This window comes from Lissotriton vulgaris, chromosome 12, assembly GCF_964263255.1.
Source record: "Lissotriton vulgaris chromosome 12, aLisVul1.2, whole genome shotgun sequence".
Classification (NCBI taxonomy): domain Eukaryota; kingdom Metazoa; phylum Chordata; class Amphibia; order Caudata; family Salamandridae; genus Lissotriton; species Lissotriton vulgaris.
In genome coordinates this window covers 338,640,033-338,661,409 of record NC_141700.1, presented here as the reverse complement: position 1 = coordinate 338,661,409, position 21,377 = coordinate 338,640,033, and positions in this window count along the sequence as shown.

Sequence of the window (21,377 nt, the reverse complement as noted above, 5' to 3'; positions counted from 1 at the left end):
TTAATGAGGAAACTTTTTCCAGTTCCCGCTTCTCCACTCACGTACAGTAGGACAGGCTTCAACGATGTACATGAGCACTCTTTCTTCTCATGACTTAATCCATGCTCAATTTGCTTGGTAACTTCATCATATATTTTCCTCTGCTCAACGTTGAGTTGTTTTTCCAAGTCTTCTAAGTTAACTGAATCCTCCTGAGCATGTGCCATGGCTCTTTCCACTTCATTCATCGCAGTGGCAGCTTCATTTTCAATAATAGGTCCTCCAAGTGGATCTTGACTCAATGAAACAGAACTCTGACTGTCCTGAGAACTGTCTCTGGCAATCTCGGCTGCAATCGTTGCTTCCTGCTCAATTTCCAAAGTTAGCATTTCTTGATATTTGTGAAAAGCAGGACATTCTATGGTCTCCTTAGCAGCAGTGAAAGAGTCTTCGTAACAGAGGAAATCTCCAAGCAGTTCCTCTTCTGCACGCCAAGGCTTGAAAAGTTGCAAAAGTGCTAAATAGAAGAACTCCTTTTTTTCTGGAGATTCGCCACTCAATTTTCGATGGTTTACTAATTGGCATTTTCTTTGCTTGACCAGGCATCCCTCACTTCCAATTACAGCATACACTCCTTTCTCAATATCTTCTTTGATGTTCCTCTTGAATATATAATTTTGTAGAACCTCATATAGACAAACATTCTCAAGGTGACTGCTTCGATTTGGATAATATGTATCCAACATGTTGGTCTTCAAAATGTCGGTACTGTTTGGTTCCTTTTCTGCCAAATACTCAATTTCCCGGACAGGTTTTAGAACTCGATTTCGCATTGCAGCAAGACCAAGACTCGCCCAAACGATACTCCTGGATTTGGCATAGAGACTTGCTGAAGACAATCGATCAGAACATTCGTAAGCTCCGATTTCTCGATGCGACAACATCTTCAGACTGAAACTGTACAACTTCTTGCTGAGGCTCTTTTCATGGGAAATGTCCTCCCACATATCCTTCAGTTCTGTCTTTTCTTTTTTGGTGATGTAAGATGTCACATACCAAGCCACAGCCATACAGTTGTCAGCCACAAACTGTATATCCATGTTAGCATTCCACATGGACAAAATCACTGGGTTGTAGTCGTTGATGTACTTGGACTCTTCGTTCCTTTTCAAATTGTATGTATTTTTGGGCGATTTCCTCGTCACATTATGTCGCAGTGAAGACATCAAACTGTTCACTCTTACTTTAGAAATCACCGGTCGTGGAAAGTTGAAACGACATTTGGTGTAGAACTTGTCCTTGTTTCTGAATTTTCTACGACAGTACTTTCCACAACGATGGCTTTGAAAACGTAGAACTTGTTCTCTTAGGCTTTTCTTCTCCGTTGCGTTTGGAACAGCACACGTAGAATACTGTTCTATGAAATTCATCACTAAGTCATCCGGATCTGTTCCAAATGTAGGTGCATCCTTGATCCACAACAACATATGTATATGAGGAGCACCTCTTGCTTGGTACTCCTTTCTCCAGAAGAAATCCAACACCTCTCCAAGAGGTGGATTCTTCTTATTTGTGATGAAAGACATCATAGCTTCAAATCTATGATTGAAGTACCTGCATACATTCACTGGATCCAAAGAACACAGATCTCCAGGTGTCTTGAATTCAATGTTTTCAATATTTCCATTTGCCTCTCGTAGAAATTCAAGTAAGTCTTCCCAGCCATACTCGGCACAGCTCAGAGTGAGGAACCATGTCGGAGTTCCTAAGTTCCTCAGCATACATTTTAAATCACCATGACGACGGTACCAGTACTCATTAGTACCACGCTGACACGCCATGAGATTAATTAAGTGAGAATCCAAAATACTGTCTTGGACATTGACTTTATGCATAAAGTCCCTTGCCGAGATATTTTGCATCTGTATACCACTTTTTAAGATGTGGTTCACTGCATATGACAGTCCAGACAGATCGCTTTCAAACAGGAGATGAAACAAATAGGGAATGCATTGACGAAACCTAGGATCTTCTGCATACAATCGTAAAGTCCGGTATTCAGATGCAGGAATTTGATGAGGTCGCTCATCATATCTTCCTCCTTGACCTGTTGGAAATAGCTGTGGGAAACACCGAGCTTCCAAACTCTCCTCCCAAACACTAATGGGACTCCCTTTGGCTTGTTTCATTTGAAACAACTCAATAGCATTCCCCATGACTTCCTTGGAATGCAAAGGATGAACACTATAATGTTCATATATTTCTTCACTTTTAGAGGCCTCTACTTTCTCAATTTGGCCAGCACACAAATCGCTATCCTCTTCATCACTTACTTCCTCTTCTGCAACATATACATTCTTATAGTACTTATTATTTTTCTTCAAATACAATGTTGCCTTTTTAACTTTCCTAACATCTACTAAATCTTGCCATATGTTCTTATTCTTTGTCGGAACCCCATTAACCAAGATAACCAAAGGTTCCTCTTCCACTTTTTCTACTCCAATTGTGTTAATGTTTTTGTTCAAATCTAGAGGCAAATAAACAACTCTTCCCTTTAATCCTCTCTGTAAATCTGCTGGAGGCAACTTCCCTGTCTTTGGCTCCATTCTTACAATAGCCTGAAAGGGATGGATACTTTGAATCAAAATAGATTCATAAGTATTTAAATCCTTCAATTCAGAAGGAATCTCAACCAATTCCAGATTATTATGAACTGCCCTAGCAGGCATCTGGTTTTGGTTTAATTTATTACAACAATAAGTACACACACGTTGATCCGATCCCAAATCAAAATAATTTTCTACCATCAAGTATGTGGCAAAATCCTTCCATTCACTATTATTTTCCCTTTCACTTTTTGCATATAAATCCACTAACTTAGTCTGATTCTTGTAATAAGTGCGTCGACAACACACACAAGTGAAATTAGGCCTCTCACTGGATTTCATCTGAAACGTGGCAATTTCCTTCTGAAAATTTTCAGTACTGGAAACCTGTACATTATCTTCAACATTACCCTCTACTTCTGGGTCAATTTGAACATTCTCATCTTTATTTCCAAAGTAACAAAACTCAATTTCTTCACAAATATTCTTGACATCTATTTCAGAACCATGCAAAAGAGCAGCACATAATTGTTTAAGCATAATTGCTGGACTCTTAGCATGATACAACAGTCTCACTAATTTCCTCATTTTATTATGATGCACTGCTAGCATCCTGAAATGATGAAAAACACTCTGGCATACTCTCCTGGGAAGACAAGCCAGTGAATGACCACGCAAACCTGTCACTTGTCTCACTCTGCAAGGATCTAAATCTTGCAACAACTTCATTTTCTGCTTCAAACTTTTCTTATTAAATGTCCGTATAAAATCACAAAGCAAATTGATGGAAACCTGTCGCACACTGCAAATAGAACTACACTTCCAGATGTACACAGGACCCTTAGGACGTCTTCCTAAAACCTCATCACTTAGCGCCTCTTCTGTCTCTGTTGTCACAAGTTTTTCTTTTTCAACTGGACAACCATCCTTCACTTCATAAGCTCGACCACTAGTGTCAACTGCAAACACCAAATCATTATCCTGAAAATAACTCTCCTCATTTAAAAATGCCTCACAACTTGAACTATGCATCCATTCTCCGGAAAAAACTTCACAAAAGTTGCTACGATTTACTACTCTCTTCCATCTACTTTTTGTTTTGAAATCAGAAATTACCTTGCTTAGTTTCCTAATTCTATTGATTACCAAAATAAACAACTTTCGCTTAATTTCAAAAGCATGATCAATAATTTTCTCTACATTTTTCTTCTTCTTATAAAATGCCACTTTCTGTTGGCCTTTCCTAATATTTTTTAATAAATTAACTATTATCCTGTTACTGAACATTCGTTTTCGAATGTCCCTAAACTGTTGTTTCCTTCTACTATCATGCACAGAGTTATCTCTTCCTCTACCAGTAACATTTTTGATGGGTCTTTCCTTTCCATTTAAATTGCTTTTCTTTTTCTGAACTGAAACATTTTTGTGATAAATACTTTTTTTACTAAAAATATTTCTTAAGAATGATTTTGTGCTCTTACCCGGAGCTTTCTTGGTGTTTTGAAAAGTATTTGGGGAAGAGGACTGCTGCAATAAAAGATCATCCTGCTGTCTTTGACGTTTTCTAGCCTTTCTAATTCGATTTTTCGTTGGCATTTTTCAAATTTGCAAAAGATCTGCAGTTGAATCTGTGGAAAAATATAATAAAAAATGTTATTAACCACTATTACCAAACAGTAAATGAATAACAGTCATCAAAAACTTAATGCCCTATTTATTATTTAACATAGCAAATCTTTTGCATCAGCACTGCATCACAAAAATGACACACAGTGGTACAAAACAGGCATACAACAATCATAAATCTCTCCCTAATATTTTAAATGATTAATTCAGGATGACGATAAGGTGTGGCCTATCCAGAGGTTTGTTTAGGCCCAGATCTTTGGACTGGGGTGAATGTGTGTCATTGATCCACATTCGGTCCATCACCTGTTTTGTTTGTTTGAGGTGAGGCCAACACATGGTTGCAGATAAGATTTTCACTGAAGAAAACAAAGGAGATAATACATGTGAAGGCCTACCAATGAAGTAAGTCATTATTTGAAATCAATTACATTTCTGGATATGTACTGCTAGAGCTTCATAGGTTGTTTTGGGTCATATTTATAAGGCATTTGAGTGTCTTTGATGTTTTTTTTTCCTTTTCAAATGGAAAGCGTTCCTCATGGGGCAAGTGTCTTGTAAATACGCACCTACCTGTGCTTGACAAATTTAGATTTTGATTATGGGAGTTACATAGCTATGTTAATAATGTCCAAAAAATGGTGCTAGGACATTCCAGAAAACGCTTTCATGTGTCTCAAGGACATTTTCAGTCATTTCCTCTTGAATGCAGATATACAATTGATTTATATGCAGAGTTTAAAAACGATTTTTTGAAATCAATTACATTTCTGGATATGTACTGCTAGAGCTTCATAGGTTGTTTTGGGTCATATTTATAAGGCATATGAGTGTCTATGATGTTATTTTTCCTTTTTAAATGGAAAGCGTACCTTATGGGGCAAGTTTCTTGTAAATACGCTCCCACCTGCGGTTGGCAAATTTAGATTTTGATTATGCCCTTACACCATTTTTGGGACATTATTAACATGCCTATGTAACTCCCATAATCAAAATCTAAATTTGCCAAGCACAGGTGGGAGCGTATTTACAAGACACTTACCCCATGAGGTACGCTTTCCATTTGAAAAGGGTAAAATAACATAATAGACACTCAAATGCCTTATAAATATGACCCAAAACAACCTATGAAGCTCTAGCAGGACATATCCAGAAATGTAATTGATTTCAAAAAAATCGTTTTTAAACACAGCATATAAATCAATTGTATACCTGCATTCAAGAGGAAATGACTGAAAATGTCCTTGAGACACATGAAAGCGTTTTTTTAGAATGCCCTAACACCATTTTTTTGACATTATTAACATGGCTATGTAACTCCCATAATCAAAATCTGAATTTGCCAACCGCAAGAGGGAGCGTATTTACAAAAAACTTGCACCATGAAGAACGCTTTCCATTTAAAAAGGAAAAATAACATCATAGACACTCATATGCCTTATAAATATGACCCAAAACAACCTATGAAGCTCTAGCAGTACATATCCAGAAATGTAATTGATTTCAAAAAATCGTTTTTAACCACAGCATATAAATCAATTATATACCTGCATTCAAGAGGAAATGACTGAAAATCTCCTTGAGAGACATGAAAGCGTTTTCTGGAATGCCCTAGCACCATTTTTTGGACATTATTAACATGGCTATGTAACTCCCATAATCAAAATCTAAATTTGCCAAGCACAGATGGGAGCGTATTTACAAGACACTTGCCCCATGAGGAATGCTTTCCATTTAAAAAGGAAAAAATAACATCAAAGACACTCAAATGCCTTATAAGTATCTCCCAAAACAACCTATGAAGCTCTAGCAGTACATATCCAGAAATGTAATTGATTTAAAAAAAACGTTTTTAAACACAGCATATAAATCAATTTTATACGTGCATTCAAGAGGAAATAACTGAAAATGTCCTTGAGACACATGAAAGCGTTTTCTGGAATGCCCTAGCACCATTTTTTGGACATTATTAATATGGCTATGTAACTCCCATAATCAAAATCTAAATTTGCCAAGCGCAGGTGGGAGCGTATTTACAAGACACTTGCCCCATGAGGAATGCTTTCCATTTGAAAAGGAAAAAATAACATCAAAGACACTCAAATGCCTTATAAATATGACCCAAAACAACCTATGAAGCTCTAGCAGTACATATCCAAAAATGTAAGTGATTTCAAAAATCGTTTTTAAAAACAACATATCTGTTTCAGCTTACATAAGAGACCATGGAATAGGCTCCATGTACAACAATAACTTGTGTTACTGCATGCCAGAATGCTACACCGAATATGCAATTACAATTTCTCATAGAAACAAAATCTACAAAGCCACATTTTAAAAACACAGCTTTCTTCATCATTTTCTCCTTAAATCATACTATTCGCTATCTAAATTAAATAAATCTTTTCTCACCTTAGCAAATACTTTTTGAGTTTTGAAAACAGTCTCAGAAATACACCAAATTGTCTTCAGCAGAAGAAAAAGGATGCACTCCAGAGGCTGCAGCTATTGAAAGCACAGAAATACAGATATTCATTTCACATATCTCTCATATTAGCCAATCATAACTCTTCCCTCACTTTTTTCAAATCAAAACCCTTCCCCCCTCTGCCCTCTCTGCCTTTTTTCCATAGCAACCACCTCCTGGAAGACCTCTCATGTTTGCAAATTCACACAACAATGTTTCAATTGAACTCTGAACTCTCAGTGCACCTGCGTATCCAGTGCAATCTTTCATTAAATGTTACTTCCTTGACCATTCAAATTACATCTTTCAAAGAACACATCCATGCACCCTAACTTTCTGTTTTAAGAAATGGAAATGCACCAATCACTGCTAATGAATCATTAGCATTGGAAATCCTCAGTTTTTTTTCTTTACAAACTCCTACTGTTTCAACTGCCCTTTCATTACCACACTTCATCTGACTGCAGCACAACCTTCTCCAACCATGTTTAAGGTCTGGATTGTTGGACATAGTTACATCCACTGGGCTCAAAGGTATGCTGAGAACAGAAATTTACCTAACCTCAATTTACAAGATGTGGAAATTAAGTGGTTGGGCCAAAGAGGATTAAAATGTCACCAATTGATACCATTGGTGAAAACCTTTATGCATTTGCCAAAACCTGACCTGTTAATTGTGCACTGTGGAGGTAATGATTTGGGCACTTTGACAGGGGTAGGTCTGGAAATGCTTTTAAAGGACACCTTTGAGCAATTAATGGCACTTTTTCCTCAAACTGCCTTGGTATATTCCAATATATGCCAAAGACAGAAATGGAGGTGGTCCAACCAATTTTCTCCACAAATTGAGAAAGCGAGGAAGCATGTAAACAAATCTGTTTCAGCTTTCATGAGAGACCATGGAATGGGCTCCCTGTACAACAATAACTTGCGTTACCACATGCAAGATATCTACAGAGGAGATGGAGTTCACTTCTCAGATGAGGGCAACAGAATTTTCATTCTGAATTTAAGACTGTCCATTGGTACCTACTTATAAGTACCTAAATGTACCATAAACCCAAAAGCTCTTCTCAGAGCTACCCTACATCTGATCACTCACAATTATTATTTTTCTCTAACTTTTTTCACTAATTTTCCACAAAATACGCTCCCCGGAGCGCTACCCGGTTCGCTAACCGAAAGCTAACCTCGCGGATTTTTTTTTAAAAATGTTTTTTTTCCGCACATATAAGCCTCCTCACCCACCCTCAGAAAACCTACGGGGTCAAGATAAGTCTACCATGACCCCTTCTACCCATTCTAAGCATTATTTGCCCTCCATCTTGTATCTTAATGGGACCGAAACACAAAATGGTGGACTCATGTAATGCTTAAGGTTCGCTAACCGGGCCGCTTTCCAGAAAGCGGTCCAAAAAAAGGTGGGAAAGTAATTTACAGAAAAACGACTAGAGAAACTCTCACCAAATATAGATTAGCTCATACTACATAACAATCCCTTTCATTCTCACAAATTTGATTGAAATTTCATTTAGCCATTAAGCCTGTAGACCTCTCTAAGTACCGTGAGGTAAATTACTTCACAAAAAACATCTGAAGTGTTGGAATTGACAACCAATGAAAATGTTACTTTCATTTTCTACTTTTATTACCTGACATTTGATAGGTTATATACCTGTATATATATAAAGGAGGAGAAGAAAACACAGCCATTTTGACTGCTACTTCTTGTTGTACTTGTACATCACATTTGAATAGCTATCAAACACTTCAACTTGTTTGTGAAGGTAAGTTGTTATTTTTAAAACTGAAGTATATTGTGCACTATAACTTAATATGGTAGACTTTTTATGATAGATATACACTATCCCTCTGTAGTAGTTATGGATTTAAATAGACTTCTCTGTTATAGTTATGAATGGAGTTAGGCTTGTCTTGGTTAAATCAAATACACTTTTTATAGTCCTATTTCCACTCTGATACTATACACTGCCAAAAGATAAATTCACTGATAAAAACTGCCTATCTAAAATTAATCCCAACAGTGCCCTATCTCTACTAATATATATTTTTTTAATCAAAATTTCAGGCAAAATGGAAGGCGAGCAACAAGTTAAATTTGCAATTGTACTGGAGGAGAGCAGCCAAGAAAAATTTGATGATTTTATGGATCAAAGTAGAGACCAGGAACTACTACAATGTGTTGAAGCAGTGGATAACCTGCTTCAAAATGAGGACATGTTATACCCTATATTCAATTTTGAAATTTCTGACACTGAAATGTTAGAAAGTTTAATGAATTATGAAACAGAATCAAAATAAAAAAAAATACTTTAAAAATAAAGAAAACAAAAACAAAAAAAACAACAAACAATTAACATACAGTATTAGAAAAGTCTATCATTCTTTTATCCTTATAGTACGCTGCCCAGAACGCTTTCCGGTTCGCGAACTTGGCGCTTGCCACGCAAAAAAAAATATATATTTTTTTTTTGACCCTCCTGGGCCCTTTTAAAACCTCCACATAAAACCTAGGGGGTCAAGGAGGATCTACTATGCCCCCTTATGGTAATTTCCCCCTTTGTTTTGGCCTCCTCTTGTCTCTCGTTCCTACCGAGAGACAAGATGGCGGCCGCTCCGGACTGTTTAGAATGTTGACAGACACCGGAGAGCCAATCAGCTTCGCTTCGCAAAGTTCCGATGCGCGAAAAGTTCGCTAACCGGATCGCTGCCCGGAGCGCTGTTACAGATATATATCTTGTTTTGAACGTTAATTTCTCAAAATCCACTGGAGCACATATATTGAGACCTAGCAAAGGCACATCGGGCTAACAGTCCCTACAATTTTGCCAAGTTTGGTGGAAATCCATTCAGCCGTTCGGGCTAAAAGTGAGGCCAACCGCCCTATGGAAATTAACATGGGAAAAACGCGTTTTGGGACCCCCCTTTTATCTCGGCCCCCCCTTGCCGAACACCCCCCAAATTTCCAGGAGCTGCTCAGAAACAAAATGTGCCATTTTTCAGAAAATTTCAGCCAATTCCATCCACAAACGCCAAAGTTATTAGACATAGAATTTTCAAAAATCCCATAGAGAAAAAATCCTAACTATATATACCTACTGGCGACCGCCAGTAGGTAATATATATATATATATATATATATATATATATATATATATATATATATATATATATATATATATATATATATATTACCTACTGGCGATAGCCAGTAGGTATATATAGTTAGGATTTTTTCTCTATGGAACTTTTGAAAATTCTATGTCTAATAACTTTGGCGTTTGTGGACGGAATTGGCTGAAATTTTCAGGAAAATGGCACATTTTGTTTCTGAGCAGCCCCTAAAAATTTGGGGGGGGGTCGTCAAGGGGGGGCCGAGAAAAAAGGGGGGTCCCAAAACGCGTTTTTCCCATTCATTTTTCCATAGGGCGGTTGGCCTAACTTTTAGCTCGAACGGCTGAATGGATTTGCACGAAACTTGGCAAAATTGTAGGGACTGTTAGCCCGATGTGCCTTTGCTAGGTCTCAATATATGTGCTTCAGTGGATTTTGAGAAATTAACGTTTAAAATAAGATATATATCTGTAACAGCGCTCCGGGCAGCGCTCCGGTTCGCGTACTTTTCGCGTAACGGAACTTTGCGATGCGAAGCTGGTTGGCTCTCCGGTGTCTGTCAACATTCTAAACAGTCCGGAGCGGCCGCCATCTTGTCTCTCGGTAGGATCGAGAGACAAGAGGAGGCCAAAACAAACGGGGAAATGAAGGAAAGGGGGCAAGGTAGACCCCTTCTGACCCCCTAGGATTGATGAGGGGGATATTATAGAGCCACGCGGGGCCCAAAAAAAAAAAAAAAACATTCCGATTTTTTTCGCCGTAGAGACGCGTCTTGGTAAGCGAACCGGGCAGCTAACCGGGAAGCTAACCGGGAAGCTAACCGGCAGTGTAACGGGAGTCTGAGGAGTAGCTGATTGGCTGTCAACATTGTAAACAGTCCGGAGCGGCCGCCATCTTATCTCTCGGTAGGATCGAGAGACAAGAGGAGGCTAAAACAAAGGGAGAAATGAAGGAAAGAGGGCAAGGTAGACCCCTTCTGACCCCCTAGGATTGATGAGGGGGATATTATAAAGCCACGCGGGGCCAAAAAAAAAGAAATCCGATTTTTTCGCCGTAGAGACGCGTCTTGGTACGCGAACCGAGCAGCTAACCGGGCAGCTAACCGGGAAGCTAACCGGCAGTGTAACGGGAGTCTGAGGAGAAGCTGATTGGCTGTTATCATTGTAAACAGTCTGGAGCGGCCGCCATCTTGTCTCTCTGTGGGATCGAGAGACAAGAGGTGGAAAAAAAAAAGGTGTAAATGAATGAAAGGGGTAAGGCAGACCCCTCCTGAACCCCTAGGATTGATGAGGGGGCTATTAAAGTTCCCTGCGGGACAAAAGAAAAAAAAATTGTGATTTTTCGCGGTAAAGGTGCTTCCTGGTACGTTAACCGGGCAGTTAACCGGCAGCGTAACGGGAGTCCGACATATTGTGTTTTTTGAACGTTTGTGATATGTGCACGTGTGGATTTTGTCTAATTAAGGTTAAAAAAAATATATATATTTTTGAGCGTGTTCTGGCGCGCTTACGTTTTGGGTTTGGTTTGCGCTGCAGAGACGATACGTCACGGTTATGCGATGCATCATGAGGCGTCTCACGGGCTACGTGATACGTCACTTAATAAAGAATATATTTTATAGCTATAGATATTAGCTTTTAAAAAACCAATGAAATTCACAGAAAAAACCATAGGTTATAGACCATATATAGTTAGGAATTTGCATTTACAAAACCTTGAAAATTCAATGAAAAAACCATAGGTTATAGACCATATATAGTTAGGGATTAGCATTTAAAAAACCTTATTTTATTTGCACAAAACCATTGAAATTCCATATATAGTTAGTTGCACTAACTATATATCGTGGACCCGCAATCCACTGCTAATGATGTCACATATTACATCATTCATGACATGGTCAGTGACATCACTGATGACATCTCAAATGACATCACTGATGACATCACTGATGACATCTCAAATGACATCACTGATGACATCACTGACATCTCATTTGACATTACTGATTACATCACTGATGATATCATTTATGTGATAATACATCTTCAGACTCTAATATAACCATAGATACACTCAGTGTAAACAGGCACTCACAGACTGTCACACATCCATGGAGTTACTCACACACCTAGTCAGTCATGCAAAGAATCAATCACATCTCCATTTCCTCAACTATACAGTTATACACACCTTACTTATTCAAACACATACTAACACATATTTACTCTCTTATACAATCCTTGATACAAGTTCACAATGATTCATACAGCCACTTTCACATTCACTGGCTCTTATGTTCAGTTATTTATATATGTCAACTCTCACATGGAGTGTGTTTTACATATGTACTTACTTTGACATGTAGCACTGAGATATCCATTCACTCACCAATATACTCATGCACACAGTCAACTGTCCATACAGCTGTTTCTACATGCACTTTTGAACCCATACACCTAGGGAATCAACTGCTCACACATCTATGCACAGAGTTATACACCTCCCAGCCACCTACACACATACTCAGTCTCCCATACAAATACTTGGGCAACCATTCAATAACCCATATAGTTTCTGATATAGCTACTGATTTAAACATGCAGCAGTTTACAGAACAACATAAATAATGATTGCCAAATTAAGACACTTTAATCACTAACCCATGCACTCAGTGAGACACATTTAATCATTCTCTCATACAGTCAGTCATGCACCTACTAAATCCTTCATCCAGACACTTATACATCCACTCATTCTTCAATATGTAAGACATATTTTAACTTTACAGAAACATACAGTCACTGGGTGTTGTCATCAGTGATGTCATCAGTGATGTCATTTGAGATGTCATCAGTGATGTCATTTGAGATGTCATCAGTGATGTCATCAGTGATGTCACTGACCATGTCATGAATGATGTAATATGTGACATCATTAGCAGTGGATTGCGGGTCCGCGATATATAGTTAGTGCAACTAACTATATATGGAATTTCAATGGTTTTGTGCAAATAAAATAAGGTTTTTTAAATGCTAATCCCTAACTATATATGGTCTATAACCTATGGTTTTTTCATTGAATATATATATATATATATATATATATATATATATATATATATATATATATATATATATATATATATATATATATATATATATATATATATACACACTTGCCACCAGTTTTACATACACACTCACACACCCATTGATACACACTCCTGCACCCAGTGACACAACCATTCAGAACTCATACACCCACTGACAGTTGTATTGTGAGTGACACATCGATTTACAGACATAGTCAAGGAGTCACCCATCCACTCACAGACCCACTTAGAGACTTATGAACCCAACCACAGATTCACACACTGAGTCAAAAACCCACTAAGGCATAGAGACTCACCAAGCAACCAATGCCACCACTAAGAAACACACTGAGAGAGTGATGCACCCACTGACAGACTCACTGAGAGAGTGAGACACTGATTCAGAGACCCAGTCAGAGACTGATGCATCCATTTTCAGACTTACTCAGAGACTGACACACCCAGTGCCATGGAGGTACTTAGAGACCGACTGAGAGTCTGATTTCATTTAGAGACCCACTCAGAGAGTTAGACACTGACTCCAAGATGCACTCAGACACTGATGCACCCATTCACAGATCCAGTCAGACACAGACAAACCCACTCAGACACAGATTCATCCACTCATATACTCGCTAGGATACTGATACACCCACTCATAGACTGACTCAAACACTGATGCATCCACTCAGTGATGTACTGAAATACTGATGCACTGACTCAGCTGTTGACTGAGAGACTGATGCACCCACTCACAGACTCGCTAAAACATTGGTGCTTCAAGTCACAGATCCACTGAGACACTCATGCACCCAGTCACAGACACACTTAGATAGTGATGCATCTTCTCACAGACCCACTGAGACACTCATGCATTCTCTCAGAGAACAACTCCCAGAATCAAGCACCCATTCACAGTGCCAGTTAGACACTCATGCATTCACTCACAGGTCCTCTCTCACAGTCCCAATCTTACTCACAGACCAACAGAGACAGCTTTGCATCCACGCAGTCTCCCAGTCAAGTCCTCATGCAACCACTAACAGCCCCACTCAGAAGGTCATGCATCCACTCTTATAGCCACTTGGAGACTAATGTACCCACTCATAGGCATACTCAAAGACTCATGCATTCACTGGCAGACCCACTGAGACACTCATATACCCACTCACTCACCTATTGAAATTGTTATGCACCTACTCACTAACTAAGTCAGACACATGCATTCACATACAGGCCCTATTAGAGACTGAGACACCCATTCACAGACCCTCTCAGACACTGATGCACCCACTCATGACCCACTCAGAGAGTCATGTACCCAGTGACAACCTCTCTCATAGACGGCCATGCTCACTGACATACAAACTAGTAAAGGGACACACCCAATCACAGACCCACTTAGAGAGTCATGTATCCAGTTGTAGGCCCAGTAAGACAGTCAAGAAACCTCTCACAGAGCCACTCAGACACTCACACACCCATTCTCAAGCCTAATGAAAGACTGATTCATCGACTCACAGATTAACTCATAGTCTTATGCACTCACTTGGACACCCAGTCATAGTCACATACACTCACTAAGAGACAAATGCAGACACTTACACATTCACTGATAGAAAAGTTGTTATTATCACACAATTACTCACAGATCCACTCATAAACTGAAACACCTACTAAAAGACATACTAAGAGAGTCATGTGTGCATTCACAAACCCTGTCAGAAACTAAGACACCCACTGACAGACCCACTGAGACAGTTATGCTCCCACTCAAAGGCCCACACAAACTAACAGACACACAAGGCTGTTAAACACATTTCCGTAGTGTTGCTTACACTATTATAGTGTAGAACATTTATTTATTTTATTTTAACAATTTATAAAGCGCGCAAATACCCCTAGGTGTCTCAGTGATATGTACTGGAAGGATAAGCCAGGTTAGATGTGGCCACTATGAAGCTTCTGTCACCCCAGATGACTTTCTTAGTTCTGGGGACGATCAAAAGGTCGGCATCTGTTGAGCGAAAAGATCTATTGGGTGCATAAGCCAAGAACGCTTTCTTCAAGCATTCTGGTCCTGTGTTGTTAATTGCCTTATAGGCAATGCAGAGAGCCTTACACTTTGTTGTGCTTCTTACGGACAGCCAGTGATGCTGTCACATCACATTGGAGATGGGTTCAAACTTTGGGGTACATGTTAGCATCCTAGCGGCTGTGTTCTGTACCAACTGCAGCCGATCCAGAACCCTTTCTTGGGCATAGATTAACAGGCTATTGCAGTAGTCAACCTTAGACATGACCAGAGCATAGATTAAAGTTCTCCCCGTGCTGACTGGGATGAAAGGTAGCAATATCTTTATCATCTTTAGCACATAAAAGAATGAGGAAACCACTGCGTTGGCATGATGTATGGAGGATAGTCTATCATCAAAAATGACACCCAAGTTTCTAGCCTTTTTGATGGGGATAGGTGGTAATCCGAGCTCAGTTGGCCACCAGGTCGGAGACCATCCTGGGGCAAGGTTTCCAAAGACCATTAACTCTGTCTTGGCTTAATTAAGTGACAGCGATTAAATATCCAGGTACTAATGGCCAACATACCGTCATGAAAGCTAGCCAATACTCCTTCTCCATCCTTATGTACTGCAAGCACCAGTTGCGTGTGTTCCGCATATGATGAGAGAACCATCCTGAAAGATTTGATTATTCGTGCTAAGTCTGTCACGTATATGTTGAATAGAGTTGGAATTAGCGGAGATCCTTGCGGAACACCACACAGAAGTGAAAAAACTGGTGAATTGAAGTCACCCAGATAAACTAACTGGGTGCGATTAGATAAAAAAGAAGACAGAAGGGCTTTAGCCTTGTGCCCGATGCCAAAGGCAGAGACACAATTGATCAGCGTAGTGTGATCAACTGTGTCAAATGCTGACAGTAGATCCAGTAACGCCAGTGCTGCGGTACTTCCTCTATCAAGCACAAACCTAATTTCATTGTACGATTTAATGAGTGTGGTTTCAGTGCTATGGCCTTTCCTAAAGCCAAACTGCTTGTCATCTAACTGCTTCTTTTCTGCAATGAATTGCGCCATCTGAGTATTCATAACCTTTTCAATAAGTTTAGCTGGAAAAGGGAGACGCGCAATTGGGCGATCATTTTTGGTCTCTCACGGATCAAGATTGATTTTTTTTAACAGTGGCAAAATGAGGGCCTTTTTCCATAGTGAGGGATTGGTGCCTGAACAGAACATAGAATTACAGATACTCGCTAGGTTGGAACCTATTAGGTCTGAGTTCAAATTCAGGACTGAAGAGGGCATGGATCAGACTTGAAGCTCGATTTGACTGTGTTAGCCAGGTCCGAGATCTGTTCCACTGAGACTGGCCTCAATTCCATAAAGTACGAGTTGTCTCCAGTCTTGCTATTAACAGCCAACTGATTACCGTGCTCCCCGGGGCAGTTAAGTTGGAATAGATTTGCCCCGCCTTGTATTGAAAAGAGCTGGCTAACGAATCGAAGAGGGATTGGGATGCCAACTTAGTGGAGTTGTCCGCTGGCCCTGCCAGCTTAGAAACTACATGAAACAACTGTTTAAAGGAGTCTTATGCTGTTTCTATTTTCTTGGTGTAGTAGTTACTTTTTTCTGTTATTACAAGGTGTTTATATTTTGTCAATGCGGTACAAAAGGGGGTGGTGATGGACGGAGCATCTGAACCAATCAAACACTCACACCCAGCCAACAGATCTGGGTTTAATCCATCGCCGTTCTTTAGCCCACTCTGCCACCTCAGTTCAGACATGGCCATATGCAAATCAGTCTGACCCTGTGCCTCATGGGAACAGTTCAGCCTGAACTGCCAATCCATGCCTTCCCTGGACCGGAAACAAGCTTCCTAAGATCGGTTTCTGGCATTATAGCCGTCTTCAGCCGGGCTTGCTTGAATCCAGTGTCAAAGTGAGCAAGGGACTCACGTCTGAGCATACCCTGCCAATTTATGGTGTACAAAGCGGTACAAAAGGGGGTAGTGATGGACGGAGCATCTGAACCAATCAAACACTCACACCCAGTCAACAGATCTGGGTTTAAGCCATCACCGTTCTTTAGCCCACTCTGCCACCCCAGTTCAGACATGGCCATATGCAAGTCAGTCTGACCCTGTGCCTCATGGGAACAGTCTAGGCCGAACTGCCACGCCATGCCTTCCCTGGACCGGAAACAAGCTTCCTAGGACCGGTTTCTGGCATTACAGCCGTCATCAGCCAGGCTTGCTTGAATCCAGTGTCAAAGTGAGCAAGGGACTCACGTCTGAGCATACCCTGCCAACTTATGGCAAACAAAGCGGTACAAAAGGGGGTGGTGATGGACGGAGCATCTGAACCAATCAAACACTCACACCCAGTCAACAGATCTGGGTTTAATCCATCATCGTTCTTTAGCCCACTCTGCCACCCCAGTTCAGACATGGCCATATGCAAATCAGTCTGACCCTGTGCCTCATGGGAACAGTCTAGCCCGAACTGCCAAGCCATGCCTTCCCGGACCGGAAACAAGCTTCCTAGGACCGGTTTCTGGCATTACAGCCATCTTCAGCCAGGCTTACTTGAATCCAGTGGCAAAGTGAGCAAGGGACTCACATCTGAGCATACCCTGCCAACTTATGGTGAACAAAGCGGTACAAAAGGGGGTGGTGATGGACGGAGCATCTGAACCAATCAAAGATTCACACCCTGTCAACAGATCTGGGTTTAATCCATCACCATTCTTTAGCCCACTCTGCCACCCCGGTTCATACATGGCCATATGCAAATCAGTCTGACCCTGTGCCTCATGGGAACAGTCTAGGCCGAACTGCCAAGCCATGCCTTCCCTGGACCGGAAACACGCTTCCTAGAACCGGTTTCTGGCAATACAGCCGTCTTCAGCCAGGCTTGCTTGAATCCAGTGTCAAAGTGAGCAAGGGACTCACTTCTGAGCATACCCTGCCAACTTATGGCAAACAAAGCGGTACAAAAGGGGGGGGGGTGATGGACGGAGCATCTGAACCAATCAAACACTCACACCCAGTCAACAGATCTGGGTTTAATCAATCATCGTTCTTTAGCCCACTCTGCCACCCCAGTTCAGACATGGCCATATGCAAATCAGTCTGACCCTGTGCCTCATGGGAACAGTCTAGCCCGAACTGCCAAGCCATGCCTTCCCGGACCGGAAACAAGCTTACTAAGACCAGTTTCGGGCATTACAGCCATCTTCAGCCAGGCTTACTTGAATCCAGTGGCAAAGTGAGCAAGGGACTCACATCTGAGCATACCCTGCCAACTTATGGTGATCAAAGCGGTACAAAAGGGGGTGGTGATGGACGGAGCATCTGAACCAATCAAAGATTCACACCCTGTCAACAGATCTGGGTTTAATGCATCACCATTCTTTAGCCCACTCTGCCACCCCGGTTCATACATGGCCATATGCAAATCAGTCTGACCCTGTGCCTCATGGGAACAGTCTAGGCTGAACTGCCAAGCCATGCCTTCCCTGGACCGGAAACACGCTTCCTAGAACCGGTTTCTGGCAATACAGCCGTCTTCAGCCAGGCTTGCTTGAATCCAGTGTCAAAGTGAGCAAGGGACTCACTTCTGAGCATACCCTGCCAACTTATGGCAAACAAAGCGGTACAAAAGGGGGGGGGGTGATGGACGGAGCATCTGAACCAATCAAACACTCACACCCAGTCAACAGATCTGGGTTTAATCAATCATCGTTCTTTAGCCCACTCTGCCACCCCAGTTCAGACATGGCCATATGCAAATCAGTCTGACCCTGTGCCTCATGGGAACAGTCTAGCCCGAACTGCCAAGCCATGCCTTCCCGGACCGGAAACAAGCTTACTAAGACCAGTTTCGGGCATTACAGCCATCTTCAGCCAGGCTTACTTGAATCCAGTGGCAAAGTGAGCAAGGGACTCACATCTGAGCATTCCCTGCCAACTTATGTTGAACAAAGCGGTACAAAAGGGGGTGGTGATGGACGGAGCATGTGAACCAATCAAACACTCACACCCAGTCAGCAGATCTGGGTTTAATCCATCACCATTCTTTAGCCCACTCCGCCACATCAATTCAGACATGGCCATCTGCAAATCAGTTTTACCCTGTGCCTCATGGCAACAGTCCAGCCCGAACTGCCAAGCCATGCCTTCCCTGGACCCGGATCTGTTGACTGGGTGTGAGTGTTTGATTGGTTCAGATGCTCCGTCCAACACCACCCCCTTTTGTACCGCTATATTTTGTCAATGCCATCTTATAGCAAGATTTCTCCTCTTTGTCATATACTTGGCGCCATCGCCTTTCTTGTTTCCTACAGTGTTGTTTCTCCAGTCTGAGTGCCTCTGAGAACCAAGGGGCAGAGGGAGCATTCCTGTTTTTGGAGGCTATTTTATATTGTACTACTCTATGAAAAGTATTTTAGAGCCATTCTGTATACTTTGTAGAGACCAGTTCCTTTTTCAGAAACATCTTCAGGTTGGGTGTCCATTAGATGCTGAGACAGGCCTGATCTATACCACTCCAAGCCTTAAACCGCTTGGGGGGAGTACATCACTGATGACATCATCCACAGAACCACTCATACACCCAGTTAGAACCCAATACATCTCATACACCAACTTTCACAAAACCACTCACCTACCCTTTCACAGACACATAAAAACACTCACACAATAACTCACTGATCCATAGAGCTACTCACACAACCTCTAACTCATGTATACAGCAACGTATGCACCTACTCACCGTTCTATTCAGCCTTTCACTCATCCATTCACACAAACATAGAGACTTACACACCCACTCATATACCCATGAAGCCACTCACATGCTGAATCAGTCACCCATACAGCTACTCACATACCTACTCACTCACCCATACAGTTGCTCAAACAGCCACTCACTTACTCATACATATACTAACACATATACTTACTCAACTATGCAGTCACTGACACAAGCACATACTCTCTCATACAACCTCTTTCAGACTCTCTTACTCACCCATACAGGCCTTCACACACCCATTAACTCACCCATACACCACTCATATGGCCACTTACTTACCCATACACTAATTTATATACCCATTTATGCACCTATACAGCCACTCATGTACCCTCTCCCCCACCCATACAGACACTGATGTACCTGCTCAGTCACTCATACAGCTGCTCTTGCACCATCTCATTCACTTACAGCCACTGACACACCAGCACACTCACCCATACAGCCTCTTCATTCACCATTACACCCACTTACACATCTACTCCCTCACCTATACAGGTACTCATACAGCCACTAACTTACTAATACTTGCAGTGACACACCTACTCACTCTCCCATCCAAGAAAATCACACACTTGCTCACTCATATATATAGTCTCCCACAGATCCAATTACTCTTCTGTACACCACTTACACACCCATTTACTTACTCAAGTAAGCACTCCCACAGCCACTTACCTTAGTATATATGTTCAACTTTCACTAACCTTCAGAAAACACTCCCAATCACAATGATGTCATCAGTGAAGCAATTTGAGATGTCACCCGTGATGTCATGAGTGATGTCACTGACCATGTCATGAGTGATGTAATATGTGAGGTCATAAGCAGTGCATTACATGTGCATAAGTTATAGTAAGCTCTGCTAAATGTAACTGCTGAATTTCACTGGATGTGTACTAGTACAATCTGAGCCTAACCATAAAGTTGCAGTAACCTTTGGTTTTTTTGAGTGAATTTTGAAGGTTTTTAAAAATTCTATTTCCTAACTATAACATCCCTGTAACCTTCAAAGTTTACAGGAACATTATACTCAGTAATGGGAATTAAAAAGACATTTGAAATTCACTGAAAAAAAACAAAGGTCACATGGACATTATTGTTAGGCTCAGAATTCCTAACAGTAACGTTCCTGTAACCTTTGTTTTTTTTCAGTGAATATTTGTAGACAAAGGTAATGGGATGTTATAGTTAAGAAATAGAATCCCAAAAACTTTCAAAATTCACTGAAAAAAAACAAAAATTACAGGGATATCAATCAAGAACTCGTCTCCGTTTCAACCTCTGTTTATGGAATCGCTTCATGTTGAGGTACGGACATAGCAGCACTGCTGGGGATTCATTAACTATTTAGTTTCATTGAATAAACATTGCAATCGGGCGCGGACATACAAAAGACCAACACGTTTCAGCCGTAAGCTTCAACAGGGTCATAGAGTTTCACACGTGCAGAGAGTGCTTTTAAAGGGACAACTTCCCTCTCTCCTCCACCTTTGACAAAATTAGGGCTGGGCATAGTTTGCGAAGTAGACCTACGCGAAGCTACGCAAAGTGAACTGCGTAATACCCTGTTTGCACTGTGCAAGATGCCGTTTTCAATGATTGCACAGTGCGGACAAGCATCCGGCACTGT